Source organism: Nycticebus coucang, chromosome 4 (genome assembly GCF_027406575.1).
Source record: "Nycticebus coucang isolate mNycCou1 chromosome 4, mNycCou1.pri, whole genome shotgun sequence".
Lineage (NCBI taxonomy): Eukaryota > Metazoa > Chordata > Mammalia > Primates > Lorisidae > Nycticebus > Nycticebus coucang.
The window spans coordinates 143,287,828-143,310,185 of record NC_069783.1 but is presented as its reverse complement, the minus strand read 5'-3'; the positions used below and the strand labels follow the sequence as shown (position 1 = coordinate 143,310,185).

General features: G+C 40.3%; 1 protein-coding gene, 1 long non-coding RNA gene and 1 pseudogene across 2 annotated transcripts in view; 2 read left to right on the top strand and 1 right to left on the bottom strand.

Annotated features, from left to right (window-relative positions):
- LOC128584234 (LHFPL tetraspan subfamily member 7 protein-like) overlaps positions 1-22,358 on the top strand; it is a 169,789-nt gene that overhangs the window by 130,515 nt on the left and 16,916 nt on the right. The window lies entirely within an intron of this gene.
- LOC128584250 (uncharacterized) lies at positions 9,084-12,779 on the top strand. The gene is made up of 3 exons (XR_008379667.1): positions 9,084-9,179; positions 10,120-10,218; positions 10,875-12,779. It is a non-coding gene; the product is annotated as an uncharacterized LOC128584250 (long non-coding RNA).
- LOC128584232 (BEN domain-containing protein 6-like) lies at positions 16,118-17,150 on the bottom strand (annotated as a pseudogene).

Below are 22,358 nucleotides of genomic sequence, written 5' to 3'. Positions count from 1 at the left end.
GTATAGCATGGTTCCCTGCGATGGCTTTTGCTTGGCATTCAAAGCCCTAGAAAGTCTGGCTCCAGTCTCCTACTCTCTCTCCTTGCACTCTACAGTTACTCAAAGCATTCCTCAAATACTTTGCTGTATTTTGCCTTTCTCCCATTTCCCTTTTCCAAGTTTGGACTATTTCCCCCCAAATCTGTCTAAGGAAATCTGTCTAAGGATATCTGATGGCGTTCTGATAGATCCTGTTCTAGCAGCATTGCTCTAGGAACATCTTCTCTGATCCAAACTCAAGTCTTTTCTCCTTCTTCTGTGCTCCAGAAGCAGTTTGTCCCTCTTAGTGCCCATAGCTATGTCTTCTTTCCAATGTAGTTATTTTTGCTCCCATTTCTTTTAAGTATAAACTCCTTGAAAGCAGGGATTAGGTCTTGCTCATCTGCAAGCCCACTGTGTTTAAAATTGACACATGAGAATACAGTAGAACCTCTCTAAGCTGATCACTTGCTGGACTATAACAAACCAGGCAACTACAGTGGTGGTCGGCATAAGGAACTTCCATCGAGCACATGTGGCGCATGTCTGGTCTGTGAAAATGAGGTAAAATTATGGAGGTGGTCAACCATGGAGGTTCTGCTGTATTTATAAAATGAGTGAAAAGCTGAGAACGAGGAGAAGAAGAAAAAAAAATGTTTTAAAAGAAATGCAATTTTATTACTTTGTATCCTTCTTCTGGGCCTTTGCAACCAGCCCTTTGTCATCCTCTTAGTGCTTGTCTCGTTATGGTTGATGCTTACATGTTTGTTTCCCCTGTGAAATGTTAAGTTCTTAGAAGGGTAGGAATCCTGTCTTACTCATCTCTCTGACTCTAATATTAGGCAAAGTGGTTGGCATATTCTCTTTGTTTTTTTAATTGGTTGGCATTTTTTAAATGAATGAGAATATATCCTAACATGAAAGATTAGCTTACAAAATATGCATATGTCATTGTGGAAGTAAGGAAGGGCCTACTCCATTGAGCAATTACGTCATTTACTTTTTTCCCCAAATGTGGCAGAGGTGCCTAAGAAGACCAGTACAAAGGTGGTCATGCCTTTAAGGCCTAGAAGGTTAGATCATTCAAAGGACTATTTTTAGTGTCATGTACCTACTTCCCTTAAGTCTTCTACATTTGAAAGAAGAATCTATTTGCTAAAGAGCAACATTAGTGAGCTTAATAAAGATTAATGATGTACACACTTCTTGACCACACTTCTTTGCCGTGGGCAAAGGATAAAACTCAGACTTTCATAGCAAGGGATATAGTATCTTCTTATCTTTAAAAAGATAGAAATAAATACTATGCAAATATTCCCTCCTTAGCAATAAGGCAGGAGAAATTTTCATTTTGTAATTTGGGAAGAATTAGGAGCATTGGTAATATGCTTATTCATTGTAAACATTTCTAGCTATACCATTTAACCATAATTTAAACAACTTTTTTTTTTCTTTTTGAGGCAAAGTCTCATTCTGTTGCATCAGGCCAGAGTGCCATGGTGTCAGCCTAGCTCACAGCAACCTCAGACTCCTGAGCTCCAAGCTATCCTCCTACCTCAGCCTCCCGAGTAGCTGGGACTATAAGCACCCACCATAATGTTTGGATAATTTTTCTATTTTTTAATAGATACAGGGTCTCACTCTCAATGAGGCTCGAACACATGAGCTCAAGGGATCCTCCTACCCTGGACTCCCAGAGTGCTAGGATTACAGGTGTGAGCCACTGCACCTGTCCTTAAACAACTATTTTCAATAAGAGTATAGTAATTTCTGCTATGAAATCCTCACTGCCAGCCTATTCTCTTAAATATATATATTTACTATATGATTAAATTAAATCATATCTATATGATTTTAATATCATGTTCTTATATTAAATATTTAATATTCTTTAATATTTTATATTCTTAAATATATTTATTCTTTATAATTCATCTGCTTATTTAATAGTTAAATGTTAATTTAATTCAGATTAAATTATCAAAAAATTCTGGATTAATGGCATTCAAACTAGTGTAGATGGTCTATATTTTCCTTTCCTTTCCTTTGAGCAACAACTTAAAGTTTAATTCTTCTCATGCTACTAAACCAACTTTTTCAAATCCTTCTTCTTTCTTTTTTTTTGCATTTTTTTCAGCGGGGCTGGGTTTGAACCCACCACCGCCGGCACGTAGGGCTGGCACTCTACTCCTTCGAGCCACAGGCGCCACCCAAATTTAGCCTTTTTCTGAAGGCTAAATAGTAATATTTTAGGCTTTGTAGGTCACATATGGTCTCTGTTGCATATTCTTGTCTTTCTTTTTCTTTTACAGACCCTTTAAAAATGTAAAAGCCATTCTTAACTTACAGGCTGTAAATAAAAACAGACTGTGGATTAGATTTGCTCTATGGGTTGTAGACTAAATATAAATATAAGCAGATGATATGTAAAACTTATAAAACAAGGTTCAATGGGTGTCAATAATTGCTCAGATGTTATTACCACTTTTTCCTTATAAGCAAAGTTTTTTTCTATCTGTATCTTATCTATATGATTTTAAAAACTAAAAATGCACAGAGATGGGCTAGAGACGGGCTAAAACGCTACACGGATTTAGAGAACTGCAGCATTTTATTGCTGAAAGAAGTTTTAGAGATTATCTAATTTGAACCCCTGATTCACTTTACAGATAATATCACTAAAAGCTCATAAATAAATATGATTAAATACTGGAGGGATAGCAGGCCTTCAAATGAATCTTTATGTAATTCGGTCAAATGATTTTCACTGAGAATTCTGAAAAAGGATAAGGTTATTTGTTATTTCTTTTTTAAGATTTTATTATTGTTTCGGGTTAATCTGAGGGCACAACGAAATAGGTTACAATGTTTGCATTAGTTAGGTAGAGTTCCTCTTATAATTGTGTACTGCCCCCAAGAAGTGTGCCATACACTCGAACTTTGGGCCCATTGAGTGTGAGCACCTCCATCCTCCTCCTTCCCCTCTCCCTGCTCCCTCTTTCCCCATCCCAGACCTTGAATTGATTTGAGTTTTTCTCTTATGTGGGAATGTATCAGATTATCTACTGGCCTCATGTTAGTATTGAGTACATTGGATTCTTGCTTCTCTACTCTGTGATACTTTACTAAGAAGAATGTGTTTCAATTCCATCCAGATTAATACAAAAGATGTAATGTCCCCATCTTTTTTAATGGCTGAATAGTATTCCATGGTATACATATACCACAGTTTGGTATATCCATTCCTGGTTGGTGGCATTTAGATTGTTTTCACATTTTGCCAATTGTAAATTGAGCTGCGATAAACAACATAGTACAAATGGCTTGAAGATAGAATGATGTTTTTTTTTTCTTCTGAATACATGACTAACAGTGGGATTTGAGGAATCAAATGGGAGATCTAATTTGAGTTCTTTGAGGATTCTCCATACTTCTTTCCAAAGAGGTAGAATTAGTTTGCAGTCCCACCAACAGTGTAAAGGAAGAGGTTATTTCTAAATAAAAATGCAAACAATTTGCCATATCGGACTAACTCCTATCTGTGGAGGAAACCTGGGTAATGGTGCCAATTGAATACACTCATTCTTATTTAATTTCAAGGTGGCAACATCTGCTTTGTTTTCATTCAAACCTTTCTTCACATTTTCCTTTTGTGTCCGATCTCTACACACACACACCCCTACCCACTATTCCCACCAAATCGTATATTTAATACCTACTCTCTAGATCACAAAATACCTGTTAGAACCCAACTCTTGTTCTAATTTAAAACCAGCAGAACTGCCATTTCCTCATCTCTTTCCCCCCAATTTTTTTTTTGTTGTTGTTGTTGTTGTTGCTTTTTTTGAGACAGAGCCTCAAGCTGTCATCCTGGGTAGAGTGCTGTGGCGTCACAGCTCACAGCAACCTCCAACTCCTGGACTTAAGAGATTCTCTTGCCTCAGTCTCCCAAGTAGCTGGGACTACAGGTGCCCGCAACAACACCCAGTTACTTTTTGGTGGTAGTTGTCATTGTTGTTTGGCAGGCCCAGGCTGGATTTGAACCTGCCAGCTCGGGTGTATGTGTCGGGCGCCTTAGCCTCTTGAGCTACAGGCACCGAGCTCCAAATGTTATTATTAAAGCCCCACATGGACCTATGTCAGGCTACAAGTGAAGTCATTAGGCTTTTCCCCCCATTTAAAAAATGTTGTTGTTTTTTTTTTTTTTGAGAAATACAATGTGCATAAAATGCATATAACTTAAATGTTCAGTTTAAATAATTGTAAAGCAGGTACCCATGTAATATCATCACGTCAAGAAAGAGTACCATGAGCATCCAGAAGCTCGTGTGGCCCTTTCCAATCACGACCCTCTCTCTGACCTCTGAAGATAACCACTATCTTAACTTTTATAGTAATTTCCTTGTTTTCAAAATATAGTTTTACCTGTTATATGTCAGTCATACACAACATACTTTAGTTTTGCGTCTTCCTGAACTTTATATAAATGGAATCATATTACAAGGGGACAAACTTTCATGGAAAATAAAATGACATCTCTATTTTCAAAAATGAAAACTCAGAGATCACCTATACAAGTTGAACTGATGACACACAAACTACTGTATTTTTCCAAAATAACTTATGTATCTAAATTGACTGCTTTAATAAATTAATAAGAAAATGATAAAAACAATTGAAAAGGAAAATGGATAAAGGACAGAAAACTCAGAAGAAACACAAATGTTCACCAACTTTTAACAAATAAAGGTATTTAAATTCAAGAGTAATCAGAAAAATTCAGACAGGACCCTTTTTGTTCACCCATCATATCAGCAAAGAGTTGGAGAATACTCAGTGGTAAAATGCTATCATATTCTGTTGAGTATAGTATAAGTTGGCACAACTTTTTTGAGGACAATTAAAATTTAATACCTACATTGTCCTCATATCAACCATTCCATTTCTAGATATCTGTTCTATAGAAATATTTGCCCAAGTTTACAAAGAAGCAGCAATGTACCTAACAAGAAAACTGGACATAGGAGGGTGTCACCTGTGGCTCATTGAGTAGGGTACCGGCCCCATAAACCGAGGGCGAAAGGTTCGAGCCTGGCCCCCACCAAAATGCACCAAACTGCAACAAAAAAATAGCCAGGCATTGTGGCGGGCGCCTATAGTCCCAGCTACTCGGGAGGCTGAGGCAAGAGAATCGCCTAAGCCCAGGAGTTGGAGGTTGCTGTGAGCTGTGATGTCAGGGCACTCTACCGAGGGTGACACAGTGAGACTCTGTCTCTAAAAAAAAAAAAAGAAAAGAAAACTGGACATAATCTAAACATCCATCCATAGGGGAATTATTAAATAATTCATGCCACATCCATAGTACGGAATCCATAATATGGAATGATGCAAGAGTTTAAATGAATGGGGTAACCCTCTAAGTGCTGTGAAAGAAAAATCTAACATGTATCATGAAGTGAAAGAATCAAGTTGTAAGATGTTACCATTTCTATAAAACAAAAAACGTAAGGCCACACAAAAAATTCATTTTGCTATATGTAAATATGTATGTAGGCAAATACTGGGGAAAGGTCTGGAAGGATATGCACCAAACTTAGGGGTAGTGGTTACCTCAGGGACCAGGCATCAGGGCACAAGGAGGGTTTCCATTATACCTGTTATTTAGTTTTTATATATTAAGAGTATAATGTGTATTACTTACATAATAAAAATACATTTAAATTGCCTCTTTCTTTTAAAGAGAGCCCAACAAATTTAATTTTAAAATAATCATAGAATTATAATCATCAGACATTGATTTGAGATGTGGAGGAAGAAATACCTTTCCTTAGAAGCCTTGACCTCAAAATTCTGGACCAGGAAGGATCTTACAATGCAGCTAAGTTTTTGTACTCATATCTGGAGAGAGTATACTCACAGTTTCTCAGTCCAACGGTATGATTTCCATACATTCTCATCAATGTAAGAAATAGCATTTCCTTGGAAATTTCTGTGAAGAAACACAGGAGATATTCGAATACAGAAAATACTTCCAGTTTTCTCATTTCCAGAGCTATGAGCTTCCTAGTTTGCACAATTAATCAAGAAATAATGTGGGGATTCCTGGAGATTCCAGGTGTCTCTGCAGCAGCCTCTGTCACCCTGTGACCTGCAGGTACTGGGACATCTCGGGAGCTGGGAAATGATGCACAGCCAGAAAGAAGAAGGCGGCACCGAGGATTCTGAGCAGCGTTTGTCTCTGCAGTTGGGCTCTGAGCTACGGCCTCCTCTTCAGCTGTTCCCTTTCCTGGGGATCCTAAGTGTCTCTGCAGCAGCCTCTGTCACTCTGATTCTGCAGAGAATTGACCTGCAGGACACCGGGACATCCCGGAAGCTGGGAAATGCCCAGAGCTGTCTGAGCAGCTGTCTGCCTGCAGCGCCCAGCATCCCCCCTCGTGGTAACATTCAAAAGGTCCTCAGGGAAGATACCAAAGTAGTGTTGACATTCAAGGACATGTCTGTTGAATTCTTTATGGAAGAGTGGGCCTGCTTGGACCCTGCTCAGCAGCATTTGTATGGGGAAGGCATGTTAGAGACCTACAGAAACCTGTTCTTCCTGGGTCTTACTGTCTCTAAGCCAGAACTCATCCCCTGTCTGGGGCAAAGCAAAGAACCCTGGAAGGTGAAGACACACCAGACACTAGTCAAGCACCCAGCTCTATATACTCATCATACTGAAGACCGTTTTCAAGAGTGGGGCACAAATATTTTATTTCCAGAGATGATCCTGACCAGATATCAAAGCTATGGCTCCGAGAATTTAAACTTAACAAAATATTGGGAAAGTGTGTATAAGTGTGATGAGCAGAAAGTAAGTTACAGTGGACTTCACCAATGATTAACAGCTACCTATGGCAAAGTATTCCAATGTAGTAACTCTTTGAACACCTTCAGACAATTGTTAAATCTCAATGGACAAATAATGATATATACCTTAGAGAAAACTTTTACTTGTAAAAGCTATAGGAAAGCCTCTAACTTCTGGTCACTTGTTACAGAACATAAGATCACTCATATTGGAAAAAACAGTCCAATGCAAAGAAGGTAGCCAAGTTTTTCAGTCTCGCTCAAGATTCGATACTGAAGAGAAACGACATGTGTGAAAATGATGGCAAATGTCTTAGCCACAGTTCAAAATATCGTAAGCATGAGAATTTTGATACTGGAGGAAGAACCTGCAGCTATAAAGAATGTGACAAACTTACCAAGCAACACTCACACGTTTCTGGACGAGAAAAAGAATTGATTCTGCAGAGAAACCTTTCAAATGTGAAGAATGTGGCATAACCTTTAACCAGCACTCTCTCCTCTTTAGACATCAAAGAATTCATTCTGGAGATAAATCCTACAAATGTCAGGAATGTGGCAGAGCCTTTAACAAGTACTGAAACCTTTCTGTACATCAAAGAATTCATTCTGAAGAGAAACCCTATGGATGTGAAGAATGTGACAAAGCCTTTAAAAACCACTCACACCTTTCTAGACATCAAAGAATTCACTCTGGAGAGAAACCCTACAAAGGTCAAGAATGTGGAAAATCCTTTAAGTACTACACAAGCTTTTCTAGACATCAAAGAATTCACTCTGGAGGGAAACCCTACAAATGTCAAGAGTGTAGCAAAGCCTTTAACTGTGACTCAAACCTTTCTGTACTTCAAAGAATTTACTTTGGACATAAAACTTACAAATTTAGAGAATGCACTAAAGCCTTTTTCCTTAGTTAAACTCATAGTGAACATAACAGAATTTCTTGTGGAGAGAAACTCCACAAATGTGAAGAAGGGGGCAAGGCATTTACACTGTACTCGACCCTTTCTGTTCATCAAAGTAGTCATTCTTGAAAGAAACTACAGTGGTCAAAATGTGGCATAGACTTTCATTAGTTTGTGAACATTTCTAGACATTGAAGAATTTATTCTGGAGAAAAACCTTTTAAATATGGACAGTGTGGCAAAATCTAACTCAAAATCAATCCTCACTGTACATAGAGGAAATCACACAGAGAGAAACCCTCCATTTGAAGACTGCGGCAGTGCCTTGACCTGGTGTTGATAGCATGCTAAGCATAGAAGAATTCAAACTGGAGAGTAAGCCTACAAATGTGAACAGTGTGGCAATGACCTTAACCAGAGCTCAAACCTTAACATACGAACATTCATATTGGAGAGAAATCTTCCAAATATCGATAATGTGGCAAAGGTTTTCAGTGGTCCTCAGTCTTATTAAACATCACAGAAACCATAGGAGGGAAAATGGAAACGATGTGAAGATGTGGCAGAGCCTCATGCCAGTATGCACTGTTTTCTGTACACAATAGAATTCATGTGGAAGAGAAAGTCTAAAAAGAAAAAGGAAAAAAAAACCCCAAGACTTCAGCCAGGCACAGTGACTCATAGCACTCTGGGAGGCCAGGATGGGTGGATTGCTTGAGCTCACAAGTTCGACACCAGCCTGAGCAAAAATCAAGACCCCTGTCTCTACTAAAAATAGAAAACTGAGGCAAGAGGATCACTTGAACCCAAGAGTTGCAGGTTGCTATAAGCTATAGCACCATGGCACTCTACCAAGGGTGACAGCTTGAGACTTTGTCTCAAAAAAGAACAATCCAAGACTTCAGATGAAAGGACCTGATTGGGTTGTGGGGAGAGGTATGAATGGTCCCCTATCATTGAAGGTAAGTGGATGTACCTGAATTGCCTCGCCACCCAGAATTGGTCATATTCTCCATTAGTTGGGTCGTGGTCTTCGTACTTCTTTCCAGTGTTTGTGTGGCATATAATAAAAAAAAAAATGGCCATCTATAATAATTCATTTGCAAATCTTACTTGATTTTGAAGCTATAGGATGCATCAACTGTTAGCTGGGATTCCTGGAGTTTAGTTTTTAATTCTAATAGCAAAACACTTCAAAGTCTACTTTAAGATCCTAAGAAGGACCTTTAATGCAAAATCTTAACAGCTTCAGGAGCTTTCTCACCTTGAAGAAAGGGAAAATGAAGATATTGTGGCACTTCAGAAGCAAAGCCTGACGTCCTTCTGTGCTTTAGAGGTGCTGCTGCCGTTCTATGAGTGCAGGAGCCTTGGAGCTGGCGGCAGAAGAGCCTGTACATAACCTGGAGGAAGGTCTGTTTTCAGTCGGGGAAGTATCTCTCTTTTTTCTTAGTTTCTGAAACTTATCATTTTAGATACCTATCAGCCCCCCACCCCTGCCCCCCCCGCTAAGCTACTAAAGTCCTGGGCAGAGTTTTTCTCCCTTATTATATAGGTTTTTGTTTTAGGCAATTCCTGATAGAGCCTTTAAGTTAACAATTTTAGAGCTGACTTCCTACCAAAAAGCTGAGGAGGAGGAGGAGGGAGATAATGTTTTTCTAGTTTTTGGTGAAGACCTTGCTTTGTGTTAAAATATTCCTTCAGATACAGATCTCTTGTGACCTTCTGTTGTCTCAGCAAAATCATCATCTGAAGATTAAAAAAAAAAAAAAACTCCTGTGTAAACGTTCCGTCCGTTTCCTACTCATGGAAGGGCTTGAGTCAAAAAAAGAGTCACATATGGATACCTAGTTAGGGTATTAAGTTGGTACTGATACTAAATTTTTCTATAATCCATGGCCCCCAAGCTTAGGGCTGTGACTTAAGAGAGAGAGAGGTGGAATAGAGCAGGTGCCTGTGGTGACAGCCAGGGTCGAGCCAGACCATCTGCACTACCACCAAACCCTTGATGGGTAGGGTCTATAGTGGTGTAGCCTCAACTGGTCAATTTGAAATCTGTGGGTGGTATAGAATTGTACCAAGTTCTTGGCTTGTATCTCCCTTCTAGTTCTTCAGGAACTTCCAGCTTAGACAGAAGCAGTAAAACAAACAAACAAACAAAAAAAAAAAACGAGCCCTGCCAGTATGTGCTTACAACAGTGCCATTCATTCAGCCATAGGCTTGTATTCTGTCTGCCCTAATCACTAAGATAGCGATCTAAGAATCATGAATGTATTTTCATTTTTTAAACACTTAATAACCAATTATCATTCAAATAAGCATTTAAAAACCATTTGTTTTGGTTGGATTTAGGACCATTATCATTCCTTATGAAAAGGAAGATAGCTCAGAGGCTTGCTATTCAGAAAGCTTTGTCAGATGCATTACAGAAACTATTGATTGTGGTTTTAGGTAAGACTTCTTTAAATTTAATTTTTCTCATTCATGTGTATGTGTGTATCTGTATGTGTTTATCTATTTTTTGGGAGGCAGAGTTTAACTCAATTGTCCAAGCTAGAATATAGTGGCATCATCATAGCTGACTACAACCTAAACTCCTGGGTTCAAGTGATCCTCCTGCTACAGCCCAGCTAATCTGTTTTGTAGAGATGGTGTCTTACTCTTGCTTAGGTATGTCTTGAAGTCCTGGCCTCAATCAGTCCTCCCACATCAACCTCCCAGAGGACTACAGGCGTGAGCCAGTAAGCTTAGATATTTTTATAATTTTAAATAATACTTATTTTTTTTTGAGACAGACTCTCACTTTGTCACCCTTGGTAGAGTGCAGTGGTGTCACAGCTCACAGCAACCTCAAATTCTTGGGCTTAAGCGATTCTCTTCCCTTCACCTCCCAAGTATCTGGGATTACAGGTGCCAGCCACAATGCCTGGCTATTTTTTTGTTTGTTGGTTTTTGTTTAGCAGGCCCTAGCTGCGTTTAAACCCACCAGCCCTGGTACATGTGGCCAGCACCCTAACCACTGAGCTACAGGCACCAAGCCAAAATCTGTTGTTGTTGTCTTTTTCTGTTTGTTTGTTTGTTTGTTTGTTTTATTTTGTTTTATTTAGCAGGTCCAGGCTGAGTTCAAACCCACCAACACCGGTACAGGGGGCCAGCACTCTAACCATTGAGCTATAGGTACCCAGCCAATTTTAAATAATTTTTAAAAATAGAGACAAGATCTCACTATGCTGCCCAGGGTAGTCTCAAACTCCTGGCCTCAACCAATATTCTTGCCTCAGCCTCCCAAAGTACTGGGATTTTGAAAAGTTAAGTGGATGAAAATATGGATATCTAAAACACTCCATCTTATGTTCTTATTCACTAAATTCTTCTACGGAAATGGTCTCAGATTTGTTCTCTGTGACATCTGTGAGAAAAATGACAGCAAATATTATTGTACGCATTTTGTAGGTGTAGAATGACTTGCCTCAGTTCACATAGAAAGTCTTTGATCCAGGTATTCTTTCTCAATTGTTTGCCTAGCATGCAGAATACTGATTATGAGATTTTTTTTTTTTTTTTTTGAGATAGAGTCTCAAGCTGTTGCCCTGGGTAGAGTGCCGTGGTGTCGTAACTCATAGCAACCTCCAACTCTTGGGCTTAAGTGGACCTCTTGCCTCAGTTCTTCTATTTTTAGTGGAGACAGCCTCATTTTTGCTCAGGCTGTTCATGAACTCGTGAACTCAAGCAATCCACCTGCCTTGGCCTCCCAGGGTGCTAGGATTACAGGCATGAGCCACCAAGCCCAGCCTGACTATAAGCTTTGAACACCTGGGTTCAAGTTCTAACTCAATCTCTTCAAGATTTTTTATGTAATTTAGGTTTTATAACCAGAGAGATTTGAAGATGGTTAATATTTCTAAGCTACAGTCATTTTCTCTGCAAAATGAAGTTAGTAATTCAACCTACCATATGGGAGATAATTGTATGAGTAAGTGAGGTGACAAATGCAAAAACTCAGAACTATGCTTACGTAGTAAACAGACAAAATATGTTAACTATTATCAGTGTTGTTTTCTACCTGAATAAATAGATAAATGAATTCTGTTGAAGAGAAAGTTTATTAGATTATGTTTTTTGAATCAAGAATTCAGTTTCAGCTTTCATTTCCGGCATTGATATTGGGTGAATGTGATTCCTATGTAGTACACATAATTGGCTGCTTTCCTGTGAGCTGTGAAAGTGGTTGTGCTATTGAATGGCACTGATTGTGTCCCTGTTGAGTTCTACAGCATTGTGACTGTTACAGGAAACTTGATGAACAGGAAGTGCCTGAACAGAATTGCTGTCTGCTTCGTAGCCCTGAAGGGTCAGAGACTGAAAAATCAGAGATGGCCCTGATAAGTCTCAGCCTTCCAACCTGGGCAGCCCTTCTACTGGAAGTCTTACTTCCCTGCTCAGCAGGTAGACTGTTTTAAAAGAGATGGCCCTGATAAGTCTCAGCCTTCCAACTGTCAAGTCTGAGTAATAACCTTCAAGCACCAGACTAGATGTTTGTGTTGTTTATCTCTCCCTAGTATGCAAAGATATCCCTCATACATACACAAAATCCTTAGACCAAAAGCCTATGGCTTTAGTTTGCCTTGAAGGAATTTGTATTGTCTACAATATATAGGCCAGTTTCTACCAATAAAATGTTCAAATGCTGTCTATCTGCGAAGCTTTGTATATTGTATTTGGTGGAATTTTGGTTCCCGGGGAGTCAATACTTGTCTCTTGCTTCTAATATGTCTACAGGGGTCTCTATCCCAGGTTTGAACTCACTTTGACCCTCATTTTGACCCCCATTTAATGCCTTACTATTTAATCATATGATGATTGAACTTTTTTATTTTGAGACTGAGTCTCACTCTGTTGTCCAGGCTATTGGAATCAGCCTAGCTTATAACAACTTCAAACTCCTGGTTTCAAATGATCCTCCTGCCTCAGCTGCCTAAGGAGTTGGGACTACAAGTACTGCCACAATGCCGGCTGGGTTGTTTTTTTTTTTTTTAATTTTTGTCTTTAGTAGAAACAGGGTCTCACTCTTGCTCAGGCTGGACATGAACTCCTGAGCTCAAGTGATCCTTCCACCTCAGCTTTCTAGAGTGCTAGGATTACAGGGATGAGCCACCATGCCCAGGCATGATTGAACATTTTTGTTTTCACATTTTTTATTTCCTATAAATTGTAAATTCCTTAGTTCCTGCCTGTAAGATCATAAAGTTTTTTGGACCAAACACAGTTGATACTTCATACATATTTTTAATAAATGGTTATTGTTGTGCCCAAGTCACAAGATCCCCCACATAAATCACCCGGAGACCAAGTCTTTATTTATAAGCTTGAGCCTGGGCTCCTTGGTCCTGGTGCAGCAGGAGAGCAGAGAAACCCTCATCTCGAAAAGGAGGGAGGATTTTAAGGGTACAGAAAGGATAGAAAAAGGAGGGGGTGTGAGGTGAGCTGCTGGGGCGAGCTAATAGGGGTCTAGGGGACTGAGCAGTATTTGTCCTTGGGTGTCTGGGAGAGTGTTGCTATCACTCGGAGCAGACATTATGCAAGGGCACAGATCATGGGGCAAGGACAGGGGGGCAGGGAAGGGAGCAGGTTGCCTAATGCCTTTGGTATGCAGCTGCAAAATGAAGACTGAGGGACAAGATGAAGTTAGTTTTAACAAAATGGAGTTAACTTGGTCGTTACAGTTATGTTAAAAATTAAAATGTGAGATGAGGAAATTTCCAGGAAAATGCCCTTATTTTCTGCTTTTAGAAATCAAAAGAATGTCTCATTATGGTGTTGGCCCTTTCCCCATAATTGCATTTTTTTTAATGATGCATTTTTCAAGCTCCTCCTCATATGGCAAGCAATGCATAACTGTATGTGAAGTCCCTTAATTAGGGACTAAGTTGCTAAAGTAATTTCTAAAGTTATCATTATTTACTATGTATGAGATTTTTTTTTAAGGAGCCAAAAATGTGTTTTGTGTCAGGGGAACTTAATTTGGGGCTAGGTTTTTGATTATTTAACTTGCTCCAGAGTTGCAAAGTGTTTTGTTTTGAAGAAGGGAGTGAAAGAGAAAGTGGTTGAAGTCTGAAAAAGTATTTGAAGTTTTATTCTATTTAAGGCAAATTATTATAATTCTATTTAAATAAAACCAGTAAAGAAAATGTCAAACTTTAAGAATACTAGTTTCTTCCCAGCTACTCGGGAGGCTGAGGTAAGAGAATCGCTTAACCCAAGAGTTTGAGGTTGCTGTGATGCCACGGCACTCTACTGAGGGCCACATAGTAAGACTCTGACTCAAAAAAAAAAAAAAAAAAAAAAAGAATACTCATTTCCTGTGAAATGTGAGAGGAAGGAAGAAAGTCAGCACCAATTTCAGAAATCTGATTCTAACAACAGGTCATCTCTAAATGAGGTAAATCTTGGAATCACCTCCAACTTTAAAACCATTACTGTGCACCAAGTCATATGCTAGATTCTGGGAAAAAGACGAAGTACTATTTTATCTCCAAGTGAGAGAGACAAACCTCTCTCCTGTGTCTGCACCCATATTAGAATTCTAACAGTCCTCACTTCTGCTCTCCAAACTTCAAATAAGGGGTTAGAGCCAGGAGCCAGGACTTTAGTAAAAGCACCAGAAATATTCTCAGAGTTCCACATTTTCCTAAGAGTGATACACACTGAAGAGTTGTGAAATAAGTCACTTGGGTTCTGTTATAGTAGTATTTGAAGATAATAATTTAACATGCTGACTTTAACACACTATGTGTCTTTCTCCATGTGTGCGTACAGGATAGACCTTCTAGATTATTGACTGTGTTTGCCCATTGCTGACCTAAAGGGCTATTCACTTGCAGCAATACCTTCTCTGCTAAGTTGAATTGCTCAACTCTTAAAACCCTTCCTACAGAAATTTCAGAGTCATCTCTGATTCCATGGCAGCCCCCACATGATAGAGTGGTGAATTAATTGTCAAACATGGAAGAAAGGATACTGAAAGTTGAGCAGAAATGGCAACATTTTGGAGTAAATATCCAATGGAACAAATGTGTGTTCTGCCTGCCGCCCTAACTGGTGCTCATTTTTTTTTATCTTTTCAGTGGGATTTATTTACGTTTAAGTAAAAGTAGCAAATGTTACATAAGTTATTTCTTTAAGAACATTTAATTTATACAACTACATTGTTATCAAGCAACATTTATGGAATGTGCCCTGGATCTGGGATATTGAACTTTGTAACTATTGTAGCATTCTCTTTTCCAAGTTTAAACATGACCTTGTGCAGTGAAGAAGCATGGCTTCTCATTGTAGAGTTATCATGTATGACAACCTGACCTGCAGGAAGGCTTTGGGTGTTTAATCTTCTATTGATTTACAAAATGATTTGTGTGTGTGATTATTCAACCCATATGATTGTTTCAACTCATTTTTCTTCTGCTGTGATTAAAATAAATCAGCTAAAACTAAGCTGTTTAGCAACATAGTCAACCAAATAGATATGACGTTATATCTTCTATAGGATGTCTTAGGCGATATTGATGTTTTATATTACACATATGTAGTTAATATACTTTGGGCAATAAAAAGTTAAAACATGTCTGGTAAACAAACAAAAAGAAAATTCTGAAAATCAATGCATTGTTTTAATAATCCCCCAAACCTGGATTTGTGTGTGTGTGTGTTAGAGTAGAGTCATATTAAAATATAAAAATCTTGACACCTGCAAGATTTTTTTCATATTCCTATTTTATACATTTTTAGATAATGGAATAATTCTATAATTTTATTGCTAAAATCTTACTACTTGTTAGTCATGATTATCAGATTTTCATTATTATCTGAATTTGCTGCTCTCATATTTGTGAACATCGATTATTTCACTGTTTACTTTTCCAAACATGTACTTACACTAAGATTCAAAAACTCTAAAGAGGAGTCATTGATAATAATAAATGTATAATGATCAGTTGGGACAATGAATAATCTTAAAGATTGAAATTTTTGTTGCTATGATAAGGATTCTGACTATCCAGTTAAGTTAGCTGTACAGAGTAGTATGGGGGGATCAGGAAATGCATGTTTCCAAAAAATGATATTGCACGCTTATTTGATTGGGAGAAATTCTCTGGTCTGATGCATCACTGGTATTTAGGAGGGATTCTACCTACATGCAGCTTCTTCAGCGAGCTTGTTGGTCCCTCAGGGAGCCCAGTGATGATACGATGTCTTACAGCTTGTCACTGCAGATGTCTGTCTCTGCTCACTGCCAGAAGGGTTGCAGATTCTCCACAAAATCCAATGCTAGATTTAGAACTGAAGGAGCTTTGTTACAGATACCTGTAATACCAAAATAATCTACTTAATATCCTGAGAGTTAGGATTTTTGCTTAAATTTGGCTTCTTGGTACAGTTGTTTAGCTTTTGCCCTATCATACTCCTAATTGAAACATCATCCATATTGGTAAATAATTGTTTTGTTACTCCTATGATTTCTTGAACTTCATTCTGATTCATAGCTGGTTTTACGGCTTTGTCCCTTGAAGTACAGGATTTTGTTCCCGTCAGGCTGTGTGTGGCCATATATTCATTTGTGTATAGCACTTGCATTAAGTCATTAATAAACTTCTGAGGCTTGCTCTTATTACAACGGGCAATCTGCCATTTCTCAATCTTGAACTGCTTCTTATCAGCCTGATGCTCTTCCTCAGCCTTCAAGGAAACTGGTGAACTGCAATTAGAATTAGAGTTACTGCATGTTGAAGTAAATGAATCTGGGGAGGAGTTGTTTGTTGCTCTCCAGGGGGTGGATGCAGACGTAGACGTGGTTCCTACACCTTTAAGCAGGGCTTCTGCCATACCAACCAGCTCTGCAAACTGGGTGACTGCCTGTGGTAACACTTGAAGCATGACCAAAGACTGTCCAAGTCCGCTGTTTTCTTTTCGTGTTTGTTAGTTTTCTTTCAGGCTTTTTATTTTGGTGCACAATTCCTCCTTAGACAGTTCTGCTAAGGGCTCTTCATCCTCACTGGAGATCTCACCGGGCAGAAAGGCATTTCCCGAATATGGGTCTCTCGGTCCTTTATCCAGGTCATTATTTGCATGTTCTGAGTTCATTGTCTCTGTCCTTTTCCTCTTTCTTTTTCTAAAAGCTTGAGTATTGGCAATTTCATCTGTTGGAAAGATCATCTGCATTTTCTCAATTTGTTATCAAAGATTTTCTGAGATGGTAGGAGGAAGGAATGTCCATGTAGATGATGCTATTCTGCACGTGGCCCAAAAGTTAATGTTTTCCCGGGCTGCCTGCTCCAAAGCCCCAGCCTCGGGGCTGGGCGCAGGGAGGTGGGAGGTAGGGGGAGCACCGCCAGGAGGCTCCCGCCAGTGCCTCGCCGTTCCCCCTGGCTCCGTGGCACCCCCTGACTCCGTACTCCCCAGCAGTTCGGCCTAGTAAGGCTGGACAGGCGAAGGCCCCCAGGTGTCCACGAAGCGAAGAGGTGCCTGGCCAGTGCACCTGAGGACAGTGCAGACAGGCCGGCGGCCCCGCGGGAGGGCACTGGGCGCTGGGCGCTCACTCCCGAGCGCAGCCCGCGGCCGCCGCCGCAGGTGCCGCAGCTGCCGCAGGCATGTCCGCGCACCCCGCAGCAGCCTCCTGGCCGTGCTGTCCAACTGGTGATCATTTTGCAGGTCAATTGTGTTTCTTGGAAGCAGTACTGCTGGGGGGAAGAAGAATATCTCTGGGATTTCAGCTTGGAGGAAGACGAGTTCAGGCTGCCAGAACTGAACTAGCACTTCTGAATGTGCCAAGAGGCGAGGCCCTGTGACGTCCTTGGGAAGCTCCGGGGCGCCCCTACCATAATGGGCTGCTGGAGTCCTGAGGCTACCCTAGTCTGTGGCCGAAATCTTGCTCTGCTAAGGGCGGGAGGGATGTTCTGGTGTGAGACAGTTGTATCTCTGTGGGGAGGGGGTTTGGGCTCAGGGACTGTGGGCAACAGCTCACCCTGACCGCATGGAGCCAGCCCCAGCATAATAAAGGTTGCTGCGTAAACAAAGGTTGTCGTAGATAAAGGGTGGGGGCGGGGCACACAGTTGCCGTGGGTGCTAGCGCTGCGGAGCTGCCATAAGAGTTCCGACTCTCATTGGCACCGGAGCCTCTGGACATTATGTCCCTACTGCGACTGTGGACCCCACGGGTCCTTCTCACGGAGCAATTGTTGTGGCTGCTGATACTGGCAGCTGCTATTTGGAGGTGGCCCCCTGACAGGGTCCAGCCTACCTCCGAATCCCCAGGGCCGAAAGAGCCCTGGTCTTCCCTCTCTTCCGATCTCTCACCCGAATCCCCTCATGTGCCTACACCCCCAGCAGATCCTGGGGACTTTGATTACCTGGGATCTTCTGCTCCTTCCCACTTGGTGGCTTCACCTCAGGAGTTGCCTGAGAATTTGGCTCCATTCCAGGACACTGATTCAGCTCAAGAGCTACCTCAAGGGCCAGATAGGGTTACTATTCTACGTCGTCGGCTTCTGAGGAATAAGCTAAGGAGACGACGAAGCCCTCCAGAGGTGGTTCCAACGCCCGGTTGGGATCAGAACCCAGTCCTAACTCTGCCTCCTCAACTCATAAGCAAGATTCAAACTGTAAGTCCAGATGAGGTTACAGCTCAGTGTCCATTCGTGGACACGAATTCAGCTCAAGAGGTACTTCAAGCGGCAGATAGGCTTACTATTCCATGTCGTCGGCTTCTGAGGAATAAGCTAAGGAGACGACGAAGCCCTCCAGAGGTGGTTCCAACGCCCGGTTGGGATCAGAACCCAGTCCTAACTCTGCCTCCTCAACTCATAAGCAAGATTCAAACTGTAAGTCCAGATGAGGTTACAGCTCAGTGTCCATTCGTGGACACGAATTCAGCTCAAGAGGTACTTCAAGCGGCAGATAGGCTTACTATTCCATGTCGTCGGCTTCTGAGGAATAAGCTAAGGAGACGACGAAGCCCTCCAGAGGTGGTTCCAACGCCCGGTTGGGATCAGAACCCAGTCCTAACTCTGCCTCCTCAACTCATAAGCAAGATTCAAACTGTAAGTCCAGATGAGGTTACAGCTCAGTGTCCATTCGTGGACACGGATTCAGCTCAAGAGGTACTTCAAGCGGCAGATAGGCTTACTATTCCATGTCGTCGGCTTCTGAGGAATAAGCTAAGGAGACGACGAAGCCCTCCAGAGGTGGTTCCAACGCCCGGTTGGGATCAGAACCCTGTCCTAACTCTGCGTCCTCAACTCATAAGGAAGATTCAAACTGTAAGTCCAGATGAGGTTATAGCTCACCAGGCATTTGAAATACTTGTTCCACCTCTAGATAGTCACAGTTCAAAACCAACAACATTCATTGTTTCACCAAAGAACCTGAAGGAAGATCTAGCTCAACATCCACAGGTCACTAAAGTGGTTGGAGCTCTAGACCAATTTGAATCAAAATCTCGGTCTTACAAACAAATTCTGCAGAATGACGATTATACAGATCAAAGTATGGATTTACTTTACCCTGGCAGCATACCTCTGGGATTTGTGAGAAACCCAGAGGTGGCTCAAGAGGCCCGTGCACAAGGTGAACTTTCTCAGGAGGAGACCCCAACTCAACATCTAGAACATCCTGAGGAGGAGAAACCTTCTGCCACCCCACAAGAGACCCCAACTGAGTCTCCAGGCTCTCCTGCAGAGGCTGGACATTGCCCCAGTGAGGAAGAGCAGCCACCTCAGCCTTTTGTGTCTCCGGGGGAGATTGAACCTTCTCAAATACAGCAGGAGGCCACAGTTCAAATATTTCTATAGAACAGATATCTAGAAATGGAATGGTTGATATGAGGACAATGTAGGTATTAAATTTTAATTGTCCTCAAAAAAGTTGTGCCAACTTATACTATACTCAACCGAATATGACAGCCTTTTTCCACTGAGTATTCTCCAACTCTTTGCTGATATGATGGGTGAACAAAAAGGGTCTTTTCTGATTACTCTCGAATTTAAATACCTTTATTTGTTAAAAGTTGGTGAACATTTGTGTTTCTTCTGAGTTTTCTGTCCTTTATCCATTTTCCTTTTGAATTATTTTCATCATTTTCTTATTAATTTATTAAAGCAGTCAATTTAGATTACATACATAAATACAGTAGTTTGTGTGTCATCAGTTCAACTTGTATAGGCGATCTCTGAGTTTTCATTTTTGAAAATAGAGATGTCATTTTATTTTCCATGAAAGTTTGTCCCCTTGTAATATGATTCCATTTATATAAAGTTCAGGAAGAGGCAAACTAAAGTATGTTGTGTGTGACTGACATGTAACAGGTGAAACTATATTTTGAAAACAAGGAAATTACTATAAAAGTTAAGATAGTGGTTATCTTCAGAGGTCAGAGAGAGGGTTGTGATTGGAAAGGGCCACACGAGCTTCTGGATGCTCATGGTACTCTTTCTTGACGTGATGATATTACATGGGTACCTGCTTTACAATTATTTAAACTGAACATTTAAGTTATATGCATTTTATGCGCATTGTATTTCTCAAAAAAAAAAAAAAAACAAAAAACATTTTTTAAATGCGGGGAAAAGCCTAATGACTTCACTTGTAGCCTGACATAGGTCCATGTGGGCCTTTAATAATAACATTTGGGGCTCGGTGCCTGTAGCTCAAGCGGCTAAGGCGCCAGACACATACACCAGAGCTGGCAGGTTCAAATCCACCCTGGGCCTGCCAAACAACAATGACAACTACAACCAAAAAATAACTGGGTGTTGTGGCGGGCACCTGTAGTCCCAGCTACTTGGGAGACTGAGGCAAGAGAATCTCTTAAGCCCAGGAGTTGGAGGTTGCTGTGAGCTGTGATGCCACAGCACTCTACCCAGGATGACAGCTTGAGGCTCTGTCTCAAAAAAAGCAACAACAACAACAAAAAAAAAAAAATTGGGGGGAAAGAGACGAGGAAATGGCAGTTCTGCTGGTCTTGATTAGAACGAGAGTTGGGTTCTAACAGGGTTGTTGTGATCTAGAGAGTAGGCATTAAATATAAAATTTGGTGGGAATAGTGGGTAGGGGTGTGTGTGTGTAGAGATTTGGACACAAAAAGGAAAATGTGAAAAAAGGTTTGAATGAAAACAAAGCAGATGTTGCCACCTTGAAATTAAATAAGAATGAGTGTATTCAATTGGCACCATTACCCAGGTTTCCTCCACAGATAGGAGTTAGTCCGATATGGCAAATTGTTTGCATTTTTATTTAGAAATAACCTCTTCCTTTACACTGTTGGTGGGACTGCAAACTAATTCTACCTCTTTGGAAAGAAGTATGGAGAATCCTCAAAGAACTCAAATTAGATCTCCCATTTGATTCCTCAATCCCACTATTAGTCATGTATCCAGAAGAAAAAAAAAATCATTCTATCATAAAGACATTTGTACTAGGTTGTTTATCGCAGCTCAATTTACAATTGGCCAAATTTGGAAACAACCTAAATGCCACCAACCCAGGAATGGATATACCAAACTGTGGTATATGTATACCATGGAATACTATTCAGCCATTAAAAAAGATGGGGACATTACATCTTTTGTATTAATCTGGATGGAATTGAAACACATTCTTCTTAGTAAAGTATCAGAGTGGAGAAGCAGGAATCCAATGTCCTCAATACTAACATGAGGCCAGTAGATAATCTGATACATTCCCACATAAGAGAAAAACTCAAATCAATTCAAGGTCTGGGATGGGGAAAGAGGGAGCAGGGAGAGGGGAAGGAGGAGGATGGAGGTGCTCCCACTCAATGGGCCCAAAGTTCGAGTGCATGGCACACTTCTTGGGGGCAGTACACAATTATAAGAGGAACTCTACCTAACTAATGCAAACATTGTAACCTATTTCTTTGTGCCCTCAGATTAACCCGAAACAATAATAAAATCTTAAAAAAGAAATAACAAATAACCTTATCCTTTTTCAGAATTCTCAGTGAAAATCATTTGACCGAATTACATAAAGATTCATTTGAAGGCCTGCTATCCCTCCAGTATTTAATCATATTTATTTATGAGCTTTTAGTGATATTATCTGTAAAGTGAATCAGGGGTTCAAATTAGATAATCTCTAAAACTTCTTTCAGCAATAAAATGCTGCAGTTCTCTAAATCCGTGTAGCGTTTTAGCCCGTCTCTAGCCCATCTCTGTGCATTTTTAGTTTTTAAAATCATATAGATAAGATACGGATAGAAAAAAACTTTGCTTATAAGGAAAAAGTGGTAATAACATCTGAGCATTATTGACACCCATTGAACCTCGTTTTATAAGTTTTATATATCATCTGCTTATATTTATATTTAGTCTACAACCCATAGAGCAAATCTAATCCACAGTCTGTTTTTATTTACAGCCTGTAAGTTAAGAATGGCTTTTACATTTTTAAAGGGTCTGTAAAAGAAAAAGAAAGACAAGAATATGCAACAGAGACCATATGTGACCTACAAAGCCTAAAGTATTACTATTTAGCCTTCAGAAAAAGGCTAAATTTGGGTGGCGCCTGTGGCTCGAAGGAGT